A 12,730-nucleotide genomic window follows, 5' to 3' on the forward strand; every position below is an offset into this window, starting at 1 on the left:
TGTAGAGATTAGCAAGTCCCAAGTCCATGGGTTAGATGTCTAGCTAGAGGATTCTCCTGACTCACAAAGCTGCAGAGTCTGATGAAGCAAAGATCAGCAGGTAAGACAGCAGGCTGCAGCTCACAGGCTGCAGAGGCTAACAGATTCCAAGACAGCAAGCAACATAGCAAGCCACTGGCTCAAGTCCCAAGAACCAGAAGTCAGATGATAACCAGCCAGATGCAGGATCCAGAGCAAGCCAAAAGCCAGAGAGCTTTGCCAGAGTGTCAGTGTTCATTGGATGCAGGCCATACTTCTGAGGAAGCTCCCTTTCAACTGATTGGCTGCTCATAGCAGATCTCATCATGGAGGTGATTATATTAAACTAGAGCTCATCATGGAGGTGATTGCATTGTTACATAATTGCCAACTACATCACAATCACTGAGAATCAAGGCCCAACCAAGTTGCCACACAACCTTAACCCTTTGTCTACCCCTTGTCGACTTGGCAACCGTACATATCTCCTTAAACTAATACATAGTCTCTAAATGAAGACAGTTATAAAGTCATGTTTGTGCCTAACATCATACAACTAACACATGTACAATCAAAAACATGCTAGCACCATTTACATTTTATAAGTGCAGAAAAACATATAAGGAAGAAATACTTATAACAATTACAATCCTCATTTTTGAAATTTGTCACGTGGTCATAGCTGGTATTTAGAACTGCCTTCTTTCACCACCCATTCCTTATTCCCTTTGACCTCAACTAGCACCTCAGCTGGTCATGGTTCTTTGCCTGAAGGGGTGACCCAAACTCCCATTCCTGAAAGGTCTGGGACATTAGTAATCACGTCAGAACTGGGTTGCTATAGTTTTCTATGGACTTTAATCTCAGGGCATGATAGTACTAAGAGATATCCTAAGGGATCTCCTGTATTCCAGACATGCTCTTCTTTACCACCATTATGTAACATCAATTCAATTTCTCCTTAGTAATCAAGATCAATCATACCAGCCAATACAGTAATTTCCTTTTTTGCCTATTGATTCAGAGGCATGAGAAGCCCAAAATGGCCGGGTGGCATTCTTAACTTCCAGTTCAATGGAATCAGTATTGTGTCTCCAGGTGGTATTATTCCTTCCTTTGGGATTAAGACCTCCAGACCAGAGACCTGGAAAATACATATGGGAATGGCTATTAGGGTATGAGATATTGGTGCAAGGAGCATAAAGTTGGATCAGTCTGAGTTTATTGGTATAGTTCCACTAAGCACAGATTCTTCATTTAATGTTTAAGCTCAAAAAGTTCAAAAGGGATCTAATAGTTTATTTGGTTGATTCACTGAAGCATGGATTATGCAGTGGCCTACACTAAATCAAGTTGAATGACTAGACCTGCCTTGGTATACTATAAAAGAAGGTACCCAAAGGATACAAATTTGTTCCTCACCATTGTGGTAAAAGTTGTGTCCTTTGGGCACTCCATGTGTGGATCTATGGATCTAACTTGATAAATATATTAGAAAAAATGAAGTAGTTCCTTTGAAGTGTAATACCTTTTCCTGGATCATAGTTTGTACTTTACTTTTCAGGGCTCACTGGGACTTAAGTCTAGTTATGCATCTAGAAGCAAAAAATGGGCAGTGTGGTGGGTCTTAAGAACATTCATCAATGTCTTGTAAGGTATCTCTCTCAGGCAATGCCCCAGACAATGTCCCAGATGCCATCTTACCTGGTACAGCTGGGTTAATATTATGAAGTGAGGGTGGAAAGGATAATGGTTTTACTGAGGAGGGTGGCTTAGGAGACAAAGATGGAGTAATGTCTTCAAATGGGATAGTAGTGCTGCTGCTGGCAGGAGTGATTCAATGGAATTTAGGGGCCCAATGTCCCCATCTTCCTGATTATCTGCTCTTATGTCCCTATGCCAAGTTTAAGGATCCCATTTCTTCTTAATCAATGCCCTCATTTTAACTTCAGACACTATTTGAAGTTGGAGATTTGATTGGCATCATAATTCAGTCACTCTTACGATAAGACTCTGGCTTTGGTTTTTGGCAATATCAGATCTGTTATTACAAGGAATAAGGCTTTCTTTCAAGGCACAAGTGGCAACTTCCAGGTCTTTTGTGTGGTATATGAGCTGTGACTCTGAAGACCTGAGCACATGTCTTTCTTTCACCATTTTGTCTAGTGAAGGTATGACCAACCAATCACCTTCCCTATAATTCTCATTCTGACAAAATTGTAGAAAAGTATCCCATAAGCAATCACCCAGAGCCTTCTCACAAATATTTGACCTATTGGTGGTGATATTTTGCTTATTTCTACTGCCACTTCATGCACTCTTGGATTAGCATTGCCCTCTTGACCTCTGTAGGCAGAGTCATCAGTGCCTTTAACACTAGCCAGACTTGAGAACCAATTTAGAAAACTCATATATACAATTTTGTTTCTCTAGACCCACTCTTGATACCAAGTGTCTTAGGCGGGGTTCTCTAGAGAAGGAAAACCAGTGAAGCTTATATATGTACATATAACCAAAAACCAAACCCACTGTCAAGAGTCAATTCAGATTCATAGAGACCTCCATTGGGTTTCTGAGGCAGTAAATCTTTACGGAAGTAGATTGCCCAGTCTTGTTTCCACAGAGTGGCTGGTGGGTTTGAACCACCAACCTTCTGGTTAGCAGTCAGATACCTTAGGAACTGTGGTACCAGAAACTCCTTATATGTACATATAAAAGAGGTTTATCTCAAGGAAATGGCTCACATGGTTGTAGAGGCTAGCAAGTCCCAAGTCCATGGGTTAGACATCAGGCTGGAGGCTTCTGACTCATTTAACTGCAGAAGTTGACAGATTCAAGTTTGGCAGATAAGAACATAGGCTGCAGAGGCGAACAAATCCTAAGCTCGGCAGGTAGCAGAACATGTCACTGGTTCATGTCCCAAGAACCAGAGGTCAGATGCAGAAGCCAGAGCAAGCAAAAAGCCAGAGTGCTTTACCAGCCTGTCCATATCTATTGGATTCAGGAGAGCCCACCCCCACTCCTGAGGAAACCTCCTTTCAACTTATTGGCTGCTCACAGCACATCTTATCATGGAGGTGATTATGTTATTACATAAGTATCAAACTACATACTAATTACCAAACCACCCAGAATCATGGACCAGCCAAGATGACACACAAACTTAACCATCACACTTTGTAATCAAGAGGAAAATTACTCAAGACTGAAGGGAGAGTTGAGTAAAATTACAACTGACTCGTATCCAGACTAAATAAAGAGCTCCTACAAATCACTTCCTCCAAAAGAGGATACACAAATGGCCAATAAGCACTTAAAAATGTCCTCAGCCTCATTAGTATTCAAGGAAAATCAAATTGAAACACATGATATATCACTACGCCCCCACTAGAAAAGCTAAAATTAAAAAGACTGACAATACCAACAACAGATGAGAATGGGAAGCAACAGGGACTTTCTTCTCTGCTATTAGGAGCATAAATTGGTACTAAGTCAAACGAAAGCTGACGTTGTGACCCAGCAATTCTACTTCTAGGCTTATATTTGTGGTAGATAGCAAAATATGGTCACAAAGTCCTCCCATTCCGGCAATGCAATGTTGCCTCTCCTCTAGTCAAGAGCAAGAGTCTGCCTTGTGACTTGTTTTGACAAATACAATGCAGTAGAAGTAACTTTGTTAGACTTTCAAGGCAAGACCTCATGGACCTTACAGCTTCCAGGTTCACCCTCTTCGAATTCAGCTGCCCTGTAAAAAGGTATGGGCAATTCTACAAGATATACTAATAGGAAAGACACTTGGAACTCCAACTGATAGTTCCAGCTAACTGCCAGAACGTGAGGAATGTGAGTGAAACCATCTTGTATTACGCAGCCCCGGTAAAACCTCAGATTTTGAAATTGAATGATCAACAGAAGAAACAGCCAGAGTCTGGCCCAAATGGTATTGTGTTAAGCCACTAAGTTTAAAATGCTTTGTTCATAGATTACTGATAAATATGTCACAAAAAAAAAAAACATGTACAGAAATGTTCCCAGTAGCACTATTCATAAAAGACAAAAAGCAGAAACAGCCCATCAGGAGGAAAATAGATAAAAACAATATTGAAATCTATTCATACAGTGGAATACTACATGTCATCTATGCATCCTCTATCTTTTTCTTTCTTACATACACACACACGCGCACACACACACCCAAATAAAAAAATTGATGCTTTCTCCCCTGTGTCATTAATACTCTGCTACATTCTCTGTTGAAATATTGATCTTGTTAATCATCTATGTCAGCCTTCAGAAAACTCTGAGCTCCTTGAGACAGGAATATTATCTTTTCTCCCTTGTCAGTCATGTGATAACTGGCAAGTAGGAGAAAAAAAAAAAAAGATGGGGGAAAGATGGAAGGAGAGGAAAAAGAAACCAAGAAAGAAAAGAAGATAAAAATGAGAGGTGGATGAATAATTGGGTTATCTTTCTATGCCGTATGTGGTACAAATCATGTACTTCTAGTCTGCTTCCCTCAGAGTTGAGGGATAGAGGGAGACAGGAAATGAGGGGGACAAAAGGAAAGGCAGTGGAGGAGATGGTTTATTTAGGAGAATGCTTCTCTCTATTCACTTGGGATCAGCTGCCACCTCCTCCTCTCTGCTCGGGCTTTGTTCCTGATCAACTCTTCCCAGCATCTAAGGAGGGAGGAGGACAGAGGCAAGGCATTCAACTTCTTTTCCATTGTCTGGAATGTATCCCAGCTATACATAAAACATTCTGTGTGCTCAGTGAACTATTTTGCAGGTTGTCTATAACCTTTTTTTTTTTTTTTTTTTCCCACTGTGGGCTTCCTAACTGAAATTCCTTAAATGATGAAAATGCAAGAGCTTTACTTGAAGACAGAATCAGGTCCTTTCCTCACTCTTATAGCCCGGGTGAAATGTGCTGGGCTAATATTTAACTGCTGGCATGCTGCATTTATCTTATACTTTACATTTAAAGAATATTGGGCTTAAAACATGGCCATATTTACAGGGCTTGTTGACAATAACCTTGCAAGTTATACCAGACTCAATTTATGCATCATCCCAGAGTCACATAGCCATGTCTACTCCTTCCTGGAGTATTAGCCTTTGCCTTACTTTCTTGCCTGAGTAGCCTTAGCAAGGGCTACCCTCATACCTGGTGTCAACTGACCAGGAGAAATGGACACTGGTTTTGACTTCTCCAGCAGCTGCCTGGATAGGTCAGGTCACTCAGTACAGAAATATGGGACAGTTAACTCCTTGTAGAGCAGAAGCTGATCAATGGGAGATGGTGGATGGGAAAGAGATGACAGGTCATTCTCCTCCCTCCCAATGACCTGTTTGTTCCAAGATGCAATCATTTATGCAACTTTCACAACACCGAGCAATCCATAAAGCAATGCCATAAAGCTTTGATTAGCTCAATAAGGTATCTCCTTGTATTTGCTCTTCCTTTTCCCATACCTCATTTTTCTTTTCTCCTCATTAGTACTTCCCAGTGAAATATTAATATGTATAATCTGCCCAAGGTTGATACCAACTGCCTTCTTTGAAGCATAAAAATGCCTTCTTTAAGAAGGCTTCTCTCTCATTTCTCTCTCAATTGATGTCAACAGTGAAATAGAGGCCTGACCATGCTCATTCAGAGATTAGTGAGTGGCACTTTGGTGATTTCTGGTCAATTCATAGTGACTCCTTCTTTATAATATCTATCCTTCCACATACTGCTAAGCCTCTGGAAGGTGGGTTTGTACTATTTGACCTGCCCCCTGACACTGCTGACTCAATCTTAACTAGAATTTGAAATTAAAACTGAGAAACACCAGACAGCCTGACCTGTTTGTGGGAACTGAAGAGCTGTGAACTCTTCAATAAGGTAAGGCTCCATTTATAGGGTAGACACATCCACAGAGAAGCAGAAGTGTTCATGTGCAGAGAAAGAAGGGTGAAGTTAACTCATGGGAAAACTGATGTGAGGTAGAGAGAGTCCTCTCTCTCTTGAGAGCTTCAGCTCCTCTGGGGTCCACAAACACCCTAGAAATCTTCCAATAAATTATCTTATTATTACTTATGGTGTTATTGTTGCTAGTTGCCATTAAGTGAGCTCTGACAACAGTGACCCCATGTACAACAGAACAAAATGCTCTCTGGCCCCATACCCCCAAAAAAAAAAAAAAAAACTCACTGTCATCAAGTCAATTCCAACTCATAGTGATCCCCTTTGGGTTTCCGTAAATCTTTAAGGAAGTGGATTGCCCAGTCTTCCTTTCACGGAGTGGCTTGTGGGTTTAAACCGCCAACCTCTTAATTAGCAGTCAAATGCCTTAGGCATTACACTACCAGAGCTCAGCATGCATGAATCTATTACTCATCTCTCAGCTCATCTCTCAGCACTATATTGGATGATAGTTTATTGTGATTCATCAGGTTTCCTTTTTTTAATTTTCAGATATTGATTGCCAGGCTTTTTTTCTTAGTCAGTCTTAGTCTGGAAGCTCCACTGAAACTTGTCCATCATGAATGACCCTGCTGACATTTGAAATACCAATGGCAAAGCTTCCAGTATCATAGCAACACACAAGCCACCATAGTATGACAAACTGACAGACAGGGGGTAGTTACTTATGATAACTTGAATTAATTTCTGTTATTTATAATCAAATAAACTTTGGCTACAACACCAGCATTACTTATTCATTCATTTATCACTAAACGTATATTGAGTGTTTGTTTACTTCATGCTAGGTGTTGAAGATAAAGAAATGCAAAAATTCAGGAACAGCTACCAAGGCATTTATAATCTGAGTAGAAGACATAATATTATACCTAGTATATAATCTACAGGAGCTCTGATAGCATAGTGCCTAAGGCACTTGACTGCTAACCAGAAGGCTGGTGGTTCAAACCCACCAGCCATTCCTTGGAAGGAAGATTGGGCAATCTGCTTCCATAGAGATACCACCTCGGAAACCCAAAGAGGGGTCACTATGAGTCAGAAACAACTCAATGAGAGTGAGTGAGTATCTCTTATTGTGCTTCACAGAGAAGTTAAGAACATCTAAAGCTGAAAGATGGAATTCCTTTCAGGGTCTCTAAGTTTGTTGGAAGGAGCCCTGGTGGTACAATGGTTAAGCCCTTGGCTGCTAACTGAAAGGTTGGCAGTTCAAACCCATCCAGCAGCTCAGTTGAAGAAAGAGCTGGCCATCTTCTGCAGAGATTATAGATAAGAAAACTCTCTGAGGCAGGCCTACTCTGTCACATGGGGTCACCATCAGTCAAAATCAACTCAACAGCACCTAACAACAACAACAAACTTGTTGGAAGAAAAGCAAGCAATTTTGGTTGAAAAGAGTTGACCCAATTCCAAAGTTTTGAAATCACACATACTTTGGCTTCTCTAGGTGCCACACTTTTATCTAAAAAACATGAGCAACTGCAAAGTGGTTATCTTTTCATGTGATTCAGAAGAAGAGCAAACTGAGATGTGGGCAGAGGTTAACTGGTTCCTTACCTATCGTGCTCTCTCCCTTCTCCTCATCAGGTATTTTCTGTCCAGCTTATCTTCACTATGATGGTGGATAACAGACCATTACACGGCACTGGGTTGTAAAAGAGGTGCTGAGGACTAATATATCACCCATGGCTAAATAAATAAATAAATGGCATTTTCTCTGATGAAGGGATTAGGTGGATGGAAGTGTTTGCCATCTTTGTCCTAAATCCCTTTGATTATTTCATTGTCCATAAATCATGGAAGTCTTAGATTTTCCAACCAGAGAGAAGCCATCTTGTTCAATCTTGCCCAGTTTATAAATAAGTTTAGAGAAAGAGACTGAGCTTTTTCTCTCTCTGAATCCAGTATCTCTCACTATATGCTTTTCTAATCTTTAACCTAAGTAGACCAAACTGCATATTGATTGTCTGAGGGTCAAACATGGCTCACAGTCATGCACTGTTTGTCTGGCACAGTGTTTTAATCTTTTTAGTTCGAACACCTTCAGATGGATTATGTATTGTTCAGTTTGCAAAGGCCCTGCCATTCCCCATAAGCTTACAGCTTCACACATTTAAGTTACTTGCCTGGCTTCTGTAGATATGTGGATCTGTCACACTAGGCATAAGAGTAAAATACATGCAATAGGAGCCATGGTACCTGTGTTTTCATTCTCCTGTCACTTCCGAGTTGCATGTCTCTACCAGTTGTTCTGGTAGCATAGTGGCTAAGACACTTGCCTGCTAACCAGGCGGCTGGCAGTTTAAACCTACCAGCCACTCCTCGGAAGGAAGGTTGGGCAATTGGAAACCCAAGGAGGGGTCGCTATGAGTCGGGTTTGACTCGACGGCACATAAAAGCAACAACAACCGGTTGTTACAAGGCTTAACTGAGCCAGTAGATGTGAAGTATTTTTTTTGTAAACTTTACAGGACATTGTGCTCATGTGAGTCATTCTAAATTACGTGGGTAGAGAGATAGCTGCCATCAAGTAGACTTCCACTCATGGCGACCTTATGTACAGCAGAATGACACATCGTCCAGTACTGCATCATCCTCATGATCACCAGCATGTTTCAATTCACTGTGGCTATTGTGCCTATTCACCTCATTGAAGACCTCCCTCACCCTCACTGGCCCTCTGCTTCAGCAAATGTGATGTCCTCCTCCAGTGATTGATCTCTCCTGATGATGTGTCTAATGCAAGAGAGTCTAACAATGTTCTGTTTTGGATGACTGATTTCATTGACTGTTTTTCAGAAGCTGATTGATGGCTAGGCCTTTCTTCCTATTTTTCGTCTTGGAAGCTCCACTGAATCCTGTTCACCATGAGTGACCCTGTTGATATTTGAAATACTGGTGGCAGAGCTTCCAGCATCACAGCAACACATGAGCCTCCATGGTACAAGAAACTGACAGAGAAGCAGTACATAAATTATTCAACTAATATTAAATCACTTAAATGCAGATGCAATGCCCTATCCTTTCTTCCCTGGGTCACACCAACATTGGATTTCCAGTTGGACTTCCTTTGTTTGGCACAGTGGTAGATCTTCCACAGGGCTGAGGCACCTCATTTAGTTTCTAAAAACACTCATATATTTGATTTCATGAAAAAAATTATTCAAAAGAATAGGGGTTACAGAGTCATGCAAAAGTCTTCAAAGTTCCTCCAACATCCAATAAAGAGACTGGATAAACATGTTATTGTTAGTGACCTAGAGTACATTTAGAGGACTTCACAAGATATATATTTTTTATTCATCTTGTTTCTAGCTATATCTTTAATCTTGTTTCTCCTCCGTTTTCTCAACCTTTCCTAATATATGTAAGCTTGACATCTTGTAGATCTTTATAAATTGCTTTAAATTCCTTCGGGGCACAAAATAGAATAGAATCCATAAGCATTTATGAGATTGATCCATAAGAAATTGCTGTTTCTGCAGATCAAAAGTGGTCAAAAATTAGCCAATTCTTATGGCTAAACCTAATATTTACAGTCCCCATCTAAATGTATTCAAATGTTGTAATTATTCTATAATATAAGCTCCTCGGGATTTACCAGACACTGGAGGAAGGATTATAGGATAGAGAACTAGGAGACCTGGATTCTAATCCAAGTTCTACTGTTAGGTAAATGTATAGTTTGGAGCAAGTTATTTACCTTCTCTGACCACCATTCTGTCAAATGAGTGGAATAACCCCTACCCTACCTACCTTAAAACCAAAAAAACTCACGGAGTCAAATTCGATTCCTGGCAATCTCATGTGTGCAGAGTAGAACTGCCCTCTACAGGGTTTTCAAGGCTGTGACTTTTAGGAGGTGCCTCTGGATGTGTTTGAACCACAAACCTACCATCAATCTTTTTTATTAGCAACCCACCACTTAACCCTTTGTGCCACCCAAGGAGTCTGCCGATGGCTCTGTAGTATTGCTATAAGGATCAGATGATAGGCAATGTGTGGACTGTCTCTACAAAGCTCTGTAAAAACATAAAGGATTATTATGCTGAATTAAGCTGATTCAGTCGGAAGGAAGGTTGGGCAATCTACTTCCGTATCACTGCCTCAGAAACCCAAGGAGGGGTCACTATGAGTTGGGTCCGACTCAACGGCACATAACAACAACAAGAAGCTGATCCAGAATTCCTCCCACTGGGCCCTACATTGTGCCCAACCCCTTTGGAATGTGTCAGTAGTGTTCATTTGCCAAGGCTTTTTCTTCCAATCACTTGCACCCAATCACAATTCAGTTTACTGAGTCTTTATATACATGACTATCTTGACCACTCTCATCCCCCACACTTCTGCAAGAGAAGCATTATTATCTTTGTATTACATATACAGAGGCTGAAGTTCAGAGAGATTAAGTAATTTTGTCCTAGAACACACAGTGGTAAGTGGTGGCCACTTTGATTCAAACTCTGTTCCTCTGATACCAAATTCAGAGGTATTTCACAGAGATACTTCTGCTCAGACTTATCTTTCCACTTCTGCAGCCTGGCGCGGAGTTTAAGAATGCAGCTATTCCACTTGTTGGTTGTATAAATTTAGGGAAATTACTTAGCCTCCTTGCCTCAATTTTCTTATCTGTAGAATGGAGATAATAACAGCACACAAGTTTGTGGTGTTTTACAATAAAAAAATAACCCATGTAGAACGCTAAGCACAGGGCCTTGGCACATACTAAGTGCTCTAAATCTTAAATTTTGAAGTTTGGGTAGACTTTCCAAAAGCCAAAGGCACACAATTCAGCAGTAATATTTGCGGAAGCTTGAGGGCTATCTCTATATCCCGCCTCTTCCTTCCACAGTCACGGGAAGCAGTTCGAAGCGGATCAGAAATCAAGCTCCACATTTGCTTCTGCGATTGAAGAGCCCTTTCTCGCGCAGCTGGGGGCGGCCGCCCTGCGCCAAGAGCCGCGGTGGCCTGGGGCGTAGGAGCCAGGGCGCCCAGCTCTCACTCAGTTTCGCAAGGAGCCCGGTCAGGGCTCTGTCCGAGGTGCTGAACGCGGGCACCGAGTGCGCAGGGCGATGTGCCTGCCTCCATTGTTGCCAGGGTCTGTCGGCATCCCCCAGAAGGCCGAGTGTGGGGGTAGGTGAAACCAGGGCGGTAAGTGTTTCTCCCATAATTTCTCGGAAATGCTCAGATTCATACGCTTTACAATTTCTTGCGCATTCCCAAGATCATATCCTCTCAACGCCTGTTCTTTAAAGGTATCTGAAAACATTTTGACTTTGCTTCCCTTAGGACTCTAGAAATTCCTATGCTTATCACCCACCCCCCGCTCCCCAATCATTTTCTACAAAATTCCAGGCCCCTACGCCTCTCATCCCCACAGTCAATACAAAATGAAAATGAAAAAGATCTGTCTTCCACTTCGGTCTCCCACAACTTGCTGTGATAAAACAGGCTGTCTTCTTCCAGTCCTTCATCCTGCCTGTGGCTAAACAGCGTGGACTTACTTCTTGGGCGCTGGAGATCCCACCCAGGTGACCAGTGAAAACCCCTGGGGTTGCGCTTACCTGGTGGGGACGCTCACCAAGCGAGGCCACCTGGGTCCAGGCCACGGTTAGTATCATTACGTTCAAAGAAAAGTCTGGGGCATGAGCGGAGATGCCCCCGCGACCCCGCCCGCAGCTTTGGGTGAGTGAGGGCCAGAGGACACTGCCAGGTTGAACGGGCACCAGGAGCGGGGGCTATCCTGGGTCTCGCGGGTCCTGTTGAGTGACTTGCCCAGAACTTCTCCAAGGTTCATAAATAATACCTCTGCGTCAGTTCCTTCGAATCACTCCCTGCTCCTCCAAGTTGCTGGGGAAGGGATTTTTTTGTTTTTTGTTTTTAAAGAGAAAGAAGCATGGAAGGAAGATAAGAATTATCCCCCAGTCCGAGCTGCTGGTCTGCAGGTTTCCTGCTCAGCCCCAGCCCTCTAGCTCCCTCTCCGGCTCTGTTGGTAATGAAGCGCTCCTCTGAAGCCGCGACTGTGGGGAGCTGTGTGGGTGCGTTTGCTGGGGAGGAAGGAGGAAGGAGAGGGCAGCGGGGGTGGGGAATGTCTACCTGAAGTTGCAGGAAAGTGCTGTCCCGCTCCCAAGTCCCCAGCTCTTCCGGATTGAATTCACTCAACAATTTAGGGAGAGCCCCAAAGATTGGCGCTGATTGGGCGCAGCGACCCAGGGGTCTGAAGAAGTGAGGGAACCCTCCCCAAGTCTGACTGACATGCAGGTCTGAGACCGTATATTGAACTCTTGTCCCCTTCGCTGTTTCTAGGGCTCTGCCTTTCTCGGGTTTCTTTCGTAAAACGTCCTCTTCAGATAGCAGGATGTCTGTTCAGGGAGTGGGAAGCAGAGAAGAGAAGAGGGGTCAAATACGAGCACAACATTTGGAGGAGGGGAACCTGTTTATCAGTGCTGGTTCCGAAGGGCCCATACCCATTTCGATTCATTCCAACTCCATCCTTTTGCCCACCTCCTACTATTGCCAGGACTTCCCCCAGGGACATTTGCCAACAATTTTTGTTTCCTCGTTACAAAAGTAAGCCACGTTTGTTGTATATGATTCAAAGCACAGGGCATTATGTTTAGAGTGTCCGCATAGTGTCGCCTGCCTGCTTATACCGCAGCCTCCTTCCACCAGCGATCTGGTTTCCAGATGTAATCTCCATCTGTATGCAAACCACAAACTTACAGATACATCATCTAGATATGTATGC

Source organism: Orycteropus afer, unplaced genomic scaffold (genome assembly GCF_000298275.1).
Source record: "Orycteropus afer afer isolate SDZICR_OR568_19922 unplaced genomic scaffold, OryAfe1.0 scaffold00313, whole genome shotgun sequence".
Taxonomy (NCBI): domain Eukaryota; kingdom Metazoa; phylum Chordata; class Mammalia; order Tubulidentata; family Orycteropodidae; genus Orycteropus; species Orycteropus afer.